Source organism: Pseudopipra pipra, chromosome 6 (assembly GCF_036250125.1).
Source record: "Pseudopipra pipra isolate bDixPip1 chromosome 6, bDixPip1.hap1, whole genome shotgun sequence".
In the NCBI taxonomy this organism is placed as follows: domain Eukaryota; kingdom Metazoa; phylum Chordata; class Aves; order Passeriformes; family Pipridae; genus Pseudopipra; species Pseudopipra pipra.
The window spans coordinates 28091050-28103831 of NC_087554.1; the positions used below are offsets into that span (position 1 = coordinate 28091050).

Consider the following 12782-nt stretch of genomic DNA (forward strand, 5'->3'; position numbering starts at 1 on the left):
GCACAGCGACATGAAGTGGGTCCTTACGAACTGCCAAATGACATGAGAGGTGGGAAATGGCTTGGTGCTTGGCTATGCTGAAGGAAGGTGGCATTGAGGCAGCTAAATAAACATAGAGGAGGTATTGCTAGCAGACTGGTACAAGTTATTACTTTACCTTCAGTTTGGCATGGCTGTAGAGAAGAGCTCTCCACAGTGCCAGGGAATCTCTCTTGTTCACAGGATATTCCACAATGATCACATGGGCTCTGGCAATATTGAATCTAGAAGTACAATACACAACAACAAAGCAGATGGGTAGCTCATCTAAGACTGTCTGACCAATCTGTCCCTAAAAAAATATTGGTGCTGAAAAAGGTACAGGGACTCAAGTCAACAATGTGCCCTGGTTAGAGCATGCACTTGCTTTGTAGCTGTAGTTGAAGCTGGCTTCAAGCAACAGTGACTGAAACTTGAGGTCCTAATCAGAAGTCCTGCAAGGTTTGAAACGGAAAACAAGTATTAAAAAACTGAAATGGAACTTTGGCAAAGGCATTTGAAGTTGGTACAAATCCAAAAATATCAATTTAATTTGCAACAGAAAAAAATTAGGTTAGACAGCAGAAAAGTAGATAGCATGGGCAGCTAATCACAAGCAGAGACAGGCTGCATTAGGCCAAAAATCCACCTATTGCCAGCAACTCATGTCTAGGGAAGAATACAAGGACACAGAAAGCATATAATCAGACTTCCCAGCATATTTTCTGAGGATATAGTAAGCTGGGACACAAAACACAGAAACAAAGATGGTATTTAAGATTTTTCATCTCCAAGTTCATTAGAGCTTTTCTGAACCCCTGAAAACTTTTACCACCCATAACACTCTACTGCAAGCAAATTGTAACTTGACTTCATTTTGGGGGAAAAAGCATCCTTGTTTCCAATTTGTTTTCTGCTAGTTACACTGGAAGTTCATTAACCTTTGTACAGGAAGGCAGTGTACAGTTGTTCCCTGTTCACCTCTCAGTCCTACACAGGGAATACACTGCTACCATATGCCTCCTTATTTACCTCTTCCAACTACTTAGTCTTTCACTGATTTTGATCATCATCTGTGTGCTTTTTGCAGTTCTATGTCCCCTCTGAGATGTGGAGACCAGCATTGTTACTGGGGAATAACCTGCTATTTTCAGAGAATGTGCAAGACTCCATTCAAGAGAAGTTAATTGCTGTAAATTTTAAAATTATTTATCCCTACATGAATTGCTTTTATGATAATTGTCATTCACCATCATCTCAGAGTAGCAAGGTCTTTCTCCAGCTCTTCCTTATCTTCATCTTTACTAATTTTAATAGCCTTGTATCACCAGACTATGTAATTTCAGTATTTGCATCTTATCTAGATCATCTGTAAATACACACTACAGCACACAGAGCTACCCTTTTTAGGCTGATGAGCTATCATTTAGGAAAATCAATATTTGTATTTTTAACTCAGATTCCATTAAATAAAAACGGTTTTTTTCCACAAACTGTACACATATAGAAGACCTGACTCACTATCTTCCATCTGGATCATCAACAGCTCTGCTTTCAAATTTGGAATAGATTCCCCGGGTATCTAAACACAATGCTCCTTCAAAAGAAGGAGCCAAATTGGATGGGGCCCTGAGCAACCTGGTCTAGTGGAAGGTGTCCCTGCCAACTCTAAAGTCCCTTCCAACCCAAACCATTCTGCAATTCTGTGAGGGACGACTGTGAGGAACTGCTGGGTGACTTCATAGTACTGTACAACCAAGAGATAAAATGGTGGGTGAGGTTCTGTGTAAATACATGTCAAATTATGCATATCAGAAAAATAATCCTACCTTCTCATTAAATATGTGAGAAACTGTTAGCAATCAAGAATAAGAACTTGGTGTTCTGATATACAATTACAAAAGATGGCAACTCAGTGCTAAATAGCAGTCAAAAAAAAAATCAAACGTTAAGAATTCAGAAAAAGCAGATGACAACATGAAGATCATGTAGATATCCACGGTTCACTAACACCTTAAGTATTGTATGCAATTCTAGTTCTTCCTACCTGACAAAAAAAAAAGGTTCAGAAAATGGAACAAGATAATCAAAGATATAGACTAATTTCCACATGAAGTAATGACTTAAAATCTTTTTCAAGAGATGATGGGAAGTAGAGAGGAGTATTTGACAGAGGTCTATAAAATCATTAGGGGCATGGAGAGGTTGGCTAGGAATCAACTATTCATGATGTCATTCGATAAGGGAACCAAAAAATATCAAAGTAGATCAGCAGGAGCCAAACTCAGAGCAAACTGACATGTGCAACTTCTTGCCAATGGGATACTGTGAATAACAAAATTTACAACGGTTCAAGTGGACACTGATTAACTATACAAAGAAAGAAAACTGCTGTGGGTTACTGAAAATACATATTAAGTATATTCAACTCAGGAAGTTCCTTAGAAAATGAAAAAGTATTAGAGGAAATTATAATTTATATTATCTCTGGTTTTGTACTTTTCCTTAGGCATCCACTTATTACTACTGTTGAATACAGATCTTTAGTCTTTAATCTATCTTGTTTGGAAACACAGAGAGAAGACAAAGAAATTCTGCTCCCTGTAACATAAATTCAAGTTATCTGAACTGATGAGCTGCAACTTGAATTAAAATCTTCAGCATAATCTTCTGCAAGTTACTTAAGATACAACCCTAAAACTGGTGACTAACTAACATAGTGGGAACGACATGATAAAGCAAACCAATTGAACTCAAATAAACTCTTCTGGTACTTATGTGAGGTTGATATTTTGAAAAAAAAAATATTATAAATCCTTGTATGCAAGAGGTACTCACAATCTTCAAGTACAATTTGTCCTATTGTTTCAACTTCTATTCTCCACATACTGTCTCCTTTATGCTGGGTTTAGTGTCTAGTCTCAGTGTCTTCACATATAATACTCTTCCTATATTTTCTATTCCCTCCAGCACCTCTCATTCAAATGCAAATTTTCACATGGTCATTAAAAACTAATACCAATCACTAATATTATAAGCTGAAATTCTCCCTCTAATAAAAGTGCATCAATCCACTCTGCAAACAGCAATGAAATTAATACCATGTAGGCTTTCTTTATTCCGGATTAAGATGTTTTGTTTTCCTAATTACATTCAGCACATATACACCTATTTTTGATATGGCACTATTTGCATACAAGAAAGAATGATACAAAGATTTCTACATTGTTTGCTAGAGAAGTGATCACACACTTTTAGTGACAGAGAACCTCCTCCCCCAAGAGGACTAGGTTTTACCACATTATTAATATTTAAAACCATACAAGACCCTACACCCTACAGAAAAAACAGGGTAAAAAGATGCTTTTTAATCCATTTGTTGGTCACTATCATTTGTCAAGACTGACAAAAGGTCAATTTGACCTTCTAAAGTTTGTTGAGATGGTAGATGGTGACAGGAACAAGAGCAAAGATTCAAGTCTTAGGTGCATTTTCGGAATTTTTACGTAAGTATTGACAGCTGCAGTATTGAATTGCAAAAGGTGTTTTTAATTTGTTTCCATCCAGTAGCCTTGCTTCAGTCTGGCAGCCAGTAAATAAGAATTCAATAGCCACTAACAATTGTTCAGTAATAATTTTAAAGCTGAAAAATCAAAAACAGTATGTGAGAGGCTTACATCTTAGTTTTAAGAGAAAAAAGCACCCATGGATAGAGCAACAGTGACACTCTCAAAATACTAAAGTACTTCAATCAACTAGTGAGAGATTACTTTTTTGTGTGTGTATATGAAATAAAATTGCTACGCATATGGTGATGCATAAGAAATGAAGCAAACTTATCAAAACATGTCATGGATTAAAAAAAACACAATTCATGGAAATTATTTCCCATCACCATGTTTAGACTATAGCATTCAATTCACACACATGAAGCCTAAATAAATAAACTAATCATCTATTTTTGCCTTTAATACATCTACAGTTGCCTCCTTCAGGTTCCATTACTTATCTATTCCTCTTCTCTGCCCTAACCTGTGCAGCACTGCTTTGCATTACACGGAATAACAGCCATGTCAAGACATTCAACCTCTTAGTCTGAGAGCCACGGAGTCCTCTCAGCAGAAAGGCATTCAAACCTCTCACCAGCAAAGGCCTGAGGAAAAGGAATTTGATGGGAAAGGGGGAGGAGGAGGAAAATGCCAGACATTCAAACAATTTCTTCCTTTTCTCACAGGTTTTGTTACTACTTCCTCCTAATTGTTGAGGTGGCCATCAAAGAGCTTCTGCTCTGATCAAGACTGCCAGGTATATCTGCATCAAAGCAAAAATTAATGCAGGGAATCAGAAATGCAATATTCTTTATAATACTGCTATATTAACACACTTTGTAATAAAGAATATTACACAACATACATTTTAATATACATACACACATACATCACACATATATGTGATTTTACATTATACACATATTTGTTTACGTTATTTACATATATATTCCATGTACTTTATATATACACTATTATATTTTTATGGAAATACAAAACTCTGTATTAATGAGGATTCATGTCTTTAACCACAACTACCTACATAAAATAGCAGCAAATTTGGCAAGGTAGCTACATATAAATCCAAATGAATATGCTCTAACACTTTGTAAATGGGGTATGGTACTTTTAAAGGCGAATTACTAAAATAATGGGGGGGGAAGCTACGTAAAATAATAATTAAAAATAGTGCTATCACTAATCATCTTTCAAGTATATAATAAAGAAATGAGTGGTGCAGGCAAGAGAACAGGACACAGGAATTTCTGGAACATGGAGGAAAAAATGAAACTAGTATCTGCAATAAGCTGGAAGTTGTTTATAGATGTTAGTGTTATTTTGCAGGTTCATCTTTGGAGGCTGTTTTATAGGGTTCTCTTGAGATAAGAGCTGAGATGACAGCTGGGTGATTTGTGAAAATTGTTAAGCTACAGGTAGAATAATGTTTTTGCCTCTTATACACTTGCCTGAAAGTTCACTGTGATGCACAGTGATTTCTTATAGAAGTGCATTGGAAAAAGTTTTTATCTCTTACTCGAGGATGGTATAGACATATTTGGTGTAAATTAGATGGCAAAGAATCTGTTCCTGATGATGTGTTTAGCATGACTAGGGCTGTTAAAAAGCCAGGAGCTGGAGCTCTGGGAAAACTTTCACAGTAGAGTTTTTTCTGGTATAGTAGCAAAGGCATAAAGATTTTCTGTGCACGTCCCAGGACACAGTGATATGAGAAGTCCAGATGCTACTGTCAGTGGCAGCCTTCCTTTTGCAGTGAAGCAATTAACTCCTTGCACGCTGCCCGGGCGGCTCTCAGAAACGCGCTCACCCTCAGGCCGCGCTCAGCCCGCTCGGCTCAGTACCTTGGCCAGCTCCGGGCGGCCCGCGGCTCCTCCGGCCCCGGCAGCGAGCGGGGAGACACTGGGACGGCGTCCCAAGCTCCGGACGGTGCTGCGTCTCCTAGTCCCAGCATAAATATTAGTGAGATGCTACTAAGTCAGACAGGTTGAGAAAGACACATTTGAATAACTTTTATCTTAGTAGGTATTTTCAAGGAGATCTCTGATTTATCACTGCAGATTCCTGAAACACAGAGCACTGCAGAAGACAGTTAATTTTAATGTTTGGAAAGGATAAATAAAATTACTTTGGTAATAGGCCATCAGCTCGAGATCAGTTCCAGGCAAGGACTTGCAAGAAGAGGACTTGAGCATTAAAGAATTAGTGGAAGGCAATAAAACTACTGCCATTCAACTAAGTTCCCCTTCCTATCAAACTAAATTTTTACTACGGCATTACAAGTTTGGCCTATAAAGATAATAGTTATTATGGCACTTATAGTTCTGTAAGACATCTAAGTTTATAACACACAGCATAGTCTCTTTTTAAGGAACTAAAATGGCAGAAAATCAATTGATCATACATTAAACTATAGGTTCCCAAGTATAATTTTAAATAACCTAAACTAATATTTCTCTAATTACTCCCATAAGAGTCAATTTCTGACTTAATAGTGAAACATTTTTTACTAGGGAAAAATTATAAAGTTTGTACCTGATGCTGAGATCAAGAAGTGGTATAGAACAAACTGCATCAACTGCTTAATCAGACTGCAAGCAAACTACTTTTATCCAGCTTGGATGAAAGAAGGCATTATACATCAAGGAACAAAGAATAAATGAAACATTAACTAAGACAATATAAATCAATCAGTTCTGATAAATGCTTCTGCTGGAGTGTTAAGGTTATGACAACTATGGATGAGTAGACAAATAAATACTATGAGATATTGTAATACCTCTCTATCTGCTCATTGTAGGACTGCTGCTAGAATATTATATCCAGTTCTGGTACTCATATTTCAAGAAAAGATTTTTTTTAACAAAAATATGCAGAAAACCAAATTATTAAAATACTGGGTACTATGTATTGAGTGTCAAAATTACAAAGCTCAGTTCCCAACACACAAATCATATAAGTAAAAGATTGAGTCTTTAGATTACTTAAAAACATTAAAATATCTCCAAGGTCTTTAATTTTTATCAATAAAGATATTCTACTATTAGGATGCTTTATTAATTATTTCAGTGGATTCCTCATTACTGACCAGTCTTAAAAGACAACAGAATAATTTCCTACATTATATGCTCTTACTCAACTACTGTTAGCACATTAAATTCAGGGAAGTCCTAGGGAAGCTGGTGTTACACACAAAGTTGCCTCAACAATCACAACAGTTCCCTTGGTCTTCAAGCAGTAAGGTTGAGATAAATGATAAAGTTTTTGTCTTTGAATATTAATTATATAATCATATTTCATTAAGAAAATACAATTATCCCAGGCATATTTAGTTTGCTGGGACTGTCTTAAGTCCACAAAAGTACTTAAAAACAGTCCACAGATCAGTTGAAAAAAATAAAACGTGGCAGAATGATGAGGCACAAAAATCAACAAGTTTATGTATTAAAAACATGGAGATCAAGAGACTCTCAAAAATTACATGAATTTCTTACAAATCAGAAGAGCTAACAGTGCAAGATCAGATTTTAACTATCTTCCAAACAAACATACTAAAATTATTCCTAAAAACACAAGAGCAAAGTTTCCCAAAAACCTTTACAGCCTTTCACTTCATCCTTACTTAAATAATAAAAAGTATTGCATATTGGCATCACATATTTTAAGAAATACTGGTTGTATGTAAATAAAGACATTCAATACCAAATCTCTCCAAATTAAAGCTTGGGCTATAAAAACAATCTTGATTGCATTGTTGACCTATAACATGCCATATTTGTGTATTTTGAATGTTTAAACACTTGATCTATACAAACAATATGTCTAAAACTAGAAGTTGTTTAACTTCAGATTGACTGAGTGCAGATTTAATTTTGTAGATATGGAAACAGTAACACATGATGCTATAATGGCAAAGTGTAATAGCCCTAAAATAATAACAGTATTCTTTAAGTTCTCAAATTTACTTAAAAGAAATACAATTCTATCAAACCGAGCTATAAGTATTTTCCTTTTTTTGTTTGTTTTTTTTTTAATACACCAGGATCAAGGAAAGGTTAGTCCAGTCTTTGAATATACATACAGAAGCACTGCCATATGAACAAGGTATCCTAGGCTCAAAACTAATGAAATACATCAGAATAACAGGAAGATGTCCAGCCTGAAATTAGCATCTAGCCCAAATTTCCTTTAAATCAACAGAGAAGAAAGTGCACCATCACATTAAAGCAGCCTTTCACAGAAAATGTTCCTCTTTCTCTTGCATCCTCCCCGAGTTGACAATAGTCAGAGAGACCTGTCAGCTGAGCACCCAGGCTACAGTAAAAGAAAGGATCTGGTTATGACTACCTCAGCTACACATTCAGGGTGAAATTGCACATAACAGCATGACCTAGCAGGAGTTATAAACCTATCTCAGCCCAAACAACTCCCTTTCTACAATCACTCTCTGTCAAGTTAGTGAGTTGAATCACGCAGCTCTGAGATCAGTGGGCACTAGAAAAGGCACAGGCAGAGAACATCATTTTCCACTTATTAACAGAAGCCAGCTGTTAGACTGGTTCAACAATAATGTGTAATTTCATCTGCAGGAGCTAATATGTGAAAAATATTCTTCTGTCTATGTACAGCTATAAATAAATGACAACTATCACCAGACAGTCAATAAGAGAGCCTCTTTCCTGCACACATCTGCTTTACTGCTGGAGGCTCATGGCTTGCTCCTTAGCTTCACCCTTAATTTCTAGTTCTTGGCTAGTAAAGACAAGAACTGACTGGGTTAGCCTGCACATTTCTCCCACAAGACCAATAAATATTTTCTTCATACTGATCTATCCTGCGATTCCTTCAAACTTTTCTCCAACCAGACGAATTGTTCAACAGGTTTCCCTGCTGGATACACTATCTTGCTCAAAACTGCAAAACTATAATTTCACCCAAATCATCATGATTATAAAAATAATCTCTAGAGCTTGACGAAACAGCATATAAACATCACACAGAAAAAGATTGTGATCCTGTATCAATTCCTCTCCTTCAGCTCTCAGAGTACAACATTTCTAAGGCTAACTTGACTTAGAGAATTATACTTTGATTTTATTTATAGACTACAGGAGATGGAAAATCAAAACATCACACATGAAGTAAGGGCATTCAGTAAAACTCGAAGAGTAGCACTCTTTGCCTGACACAATTTCTACCAGTTGATGATTCCCATTCTGGATCTATTTAACTCAAGATGCTGACAAATAGACAGGAAAAGAACTATTTCAAGATAGTAAATAACTCAATATAACAATACAAATACATTCTAAGAAATCACCAGTTTGATTTGGAAAAACACATTCTATTTACAGATCATTGCCTTTTTTAAATACTTCAACACTGCAGCCAAACAGACATCCTCCATTTGCTCAGAAGCCACACTTCTTGCCACGAGTGGCATTTGAAGCATTACTACAGAAGCAAACTTAAAAGCTCCAAGACACATCCTGCTGATAACACTACACCATAAAGCAATATAATTCTTATTACATTGATGGACAACATTATACCAAAAATATGTTGTTAAAATCCTCATAAAAACATTAGTACCCCGAGACACCGCGTGACAGAAACAACAAATACTATCTAAGAATTATCTGGGAAGTGACAGAGAGCAGAACGAACCCCCTCTCAGAATCAAGAAGGAAGAACTTTCCTAACTGTGGATGAGTCCAACAGTACAATTTTTGGGTAACTTGAAGTGCATCAAAAGAAGTAATAAAATTATTCCCATTTAAACAGATCAGGACTACACCAACCCTGACTGTTTCCCCTTTTCCCCACGTGAGCTCCACATAGTAACCTGTCCCTGCAACAAGTAACAAATTCCTTTGCAACACCCAGATACAAAAAGATGACTTCATATTAGAGACCACATCTTTTACAAGCTCTCAAAGCAAGTTCAGCCTATTTTACCCCTCCTTTATACATCAGACAGCTCTGTATTGGAAAAAAAAATACTCTCCTCATCAATACCATCAGTAAGCTGGCAAACTTCATCCATGAAAACCCATCCAAAAAGGAGGCCTTCAACTCTTCCAACTACTCAGATGCTTCTCCTGCACTGAAATGCAAGGCTAAGCAACATAAACACATTTCTTCAAAATGAATAATTACAGGAGAGAGTTCCCCATCAGTGCAAATAATCTAATTCTCAATAACTGATTAATCTCTTCAGAGACAAAGTAACAGCATGAAATACCCTTTGAGTGATGCTTTTCATCAACCATGCAGTACAAGAACCACAGAAAAACATGCCTGAACGCAACAATGAACACATTTTAAGATTTTTAACCAGTTTTGTTAAAAACACTAGACTCCTTCATTTTCCCAGTTTGTCTTCCTTTCCTCACTCCTCTCAAATTAAATCTTTCCCTTCTCCCTCAAAAAATTCCTCAAGGTTTTCAAAATTTGTCTCCATTAACTGACAAATAAGTTTGAAAAATAAATTATCAAAAAATATGATTTGCACAACATGTCAAAAATGGAAAAAGATTCTCAACCAGATCAAGAGGTGAAGTGTCAAAAGGCCAGATTTTATCATTTGAATTTTCCACTATGTGGGCTTCAAAATTAGTGGCCTATAAGCTAATACAGAGAAAGATGGACTATAAATTTAAACTGCTAAGAATGCCACCTCAATTTCATAAGCAGATTAGAAAAAATCAGACTTACTAAATTCCCTCAAAATCACACTACTAAGCATGTAGCACTGAAGGGGAATACTCTGACTCTAAAATTTTAATAAATACAATAAAGTTGTAAAGGATAAGTAAAAAATTGGATGATATTTTCAAATAAGTTATTTTGAAAGAGCATATATAGTTACTAAAGCCTCATTATATAGTAATCAATGTTTCCAACAAATACAGGGAAGTTAAATTTTATTCTACCACTGGGTGACACAGAATACAGTACAACAATTAAAGCACCCTATTAGTCCATGGAAAGCAGAAAAATGAAACTGCCTCATTTAGTTGTACTCTGTCATCCAACTGAAAGTTTGTATTTCCTCTTCTAGAAATTAATATGTTTAATTCCCACTTAAGTATCCTAGATACTAAACTGCTAAACAAAAGAAAACTAAGTAAAATATTAACCATTCAAACAAGTTTCTTTCATCCTAATCATGGACAAGAAGTCAAGTCGATAACAAGCAATTTTTAAACACAACATGATCTGTAGATCTTGGACTCCTTAATGTACACCTTGCACTTAATCAATTTTGCATTTTAATTCCTGCCTATACTTTAACAATTGGCCCATCAGACTGATCTGCTAAGTCCATGGCACAACATGCTGCTCTGTGAGATCAATCAAAGGAAGCTCAGGTTTCTGTGTCGTGAGGAGAGAGTTTTTAACAGAGAGGGAGGAAGGGAGGAACAAGGGAGGAAGGACAGTGGCTGGTCTACACACAACAGCGCATCCCTGTGAGACCATGACGAATCCTGGTGTCTTGTACTGAAAAGGCAGCTGTTTCTCCTCCCCTCTAGCCAAACACAAAGGCTTTGTGTAGTGCTTTCCCACAGAAAAGGAAAGAGACAAGGCAACACATAGGAATATGCAGAAACTGTCAATCTCCTTTGTAAAGTATCAATTCATTCCCACTACATAAACAAGCCTTAACTAACACAGAAAACACAGGAGTATATTAATATACCATAGAGTGCAACTTCATACGCTAAGCAAATGCTTAACCTTTTGTACATGTATATCTAGTACTGGTAGAAACTGATCATTTAGAAGCCAGTTTTGAACAAGGAAAACTCCACTCATATCTCTCTTCTGTCATACTCAAAAATCTTCTTGATATAATCAGCCACACTGAAGAACCCTCTCTGGAATTTGTGATGTTAGAGAAATCAGAGCCTGCAGTATGTGACAGCAGTACAGTGACTACACTAAACCCAAGCAACATCACAATATTCCAGTTGCTCAATTTCTTCTTCTCATTCTAGGCCCATCCTTTCCAAATAGGAAGTTTAAAAAGAAGCTGAACTATAAGTGCATAATGGTACACCAGAAATATATCAGAGAAGAACAAAGTATTTGTCAGAGATAATTGGTTCCATCTTCACATTTTTTAAACTATGATATTCTGATACACTATTTTCAAAACAACTTTTGACTGAAGACGACATATACTACTGCAGTCAAACTTTCCTATATATCATTTCCTTGACAGGCCAAATGTAAATAAGCATACTTCTGGTTTAACAAGTTAAGAAAGTTTTACTACTTTTTTAAATGTACTTCACACTGTAAAGCAAATGAATAAACATCAATAAAGTATTCTGGGCAATTTAATACAGAATAGAAATCATGGATATCTTTGTACCATGAGTTCACACCATTAAAACCTCAAAAAACATTTTCAAAATCAAACAAGAGCAGCTAAAAAAGCTCTAATCTATTGTTTTCTCAGATACAACAGCTGAAAGGAAGTAACGTACCTACAAGCATAGCATATGTTCAACAGAGGTATGGCATTAACTATACAGAATATAAAAAAAAATGTACTCATTTTTTCCCAAACCACAACAGGGAAACTAGTCACATGCTCTAAGGCTAATATGATACTTAAATAAATAGTATCATAAATAAAAAATTAAACAGAGTATGTTTTATTTTAGGGCTTTCAACCTTCCTGCAATATAGCTTACTAATTCAGAACATTTAAGCTGAAATTCAGCTGGTTCTGCACATACAGTCTAAGAAAGCCATTACAACCTATTTTATAACTCATCTTCTATACTCCTTTTCAGCTTAATTATAAATACAGTAGAAGGTTCTCAAAAGGCTGTCCTGTACTCTGGGGTCATTCTTTTGTGTCCATTTCCCTCGACCCCCATGACAATATATTATTATTATTATTTGCAAATGCATCCCCACTCACACTAGCAGTTGTTCCCAACTGCTCTGGCTCACACCAGAGGTTTTGGAAACCTCGTACCGATCTTTGTCCTTCCATTGCTTTTGCCCTAGAGTGACAACAGACGCACAAGGATACATCCAAAGATCATCTGTAGACTCGGGAACAAGATAATTTCCCTTTTCCTTCTCGTAAAGTTATAAGTACGTATAACAACGTATTTTTAAATCCGTTCCATACGCAGTTGATGTGCTCCCTGTTACCGCCGTGGTGCGAGCACCCGCGGC

General features: G+C 36.1%; 1 protein-coding gene across 4 annotated transcripts in view; it reads right to left on the bottom strand.

Annotated features, from left to right (window-relative positions):
- TTBK2 (tau tubulin kinase 2) overlaps positions 1–12782 on the bottom strand; it is an 83823-nt gene that overhangs the window by 70321 nt on the left and 720 nt on the right. The window lies entirely within an intron of this gene.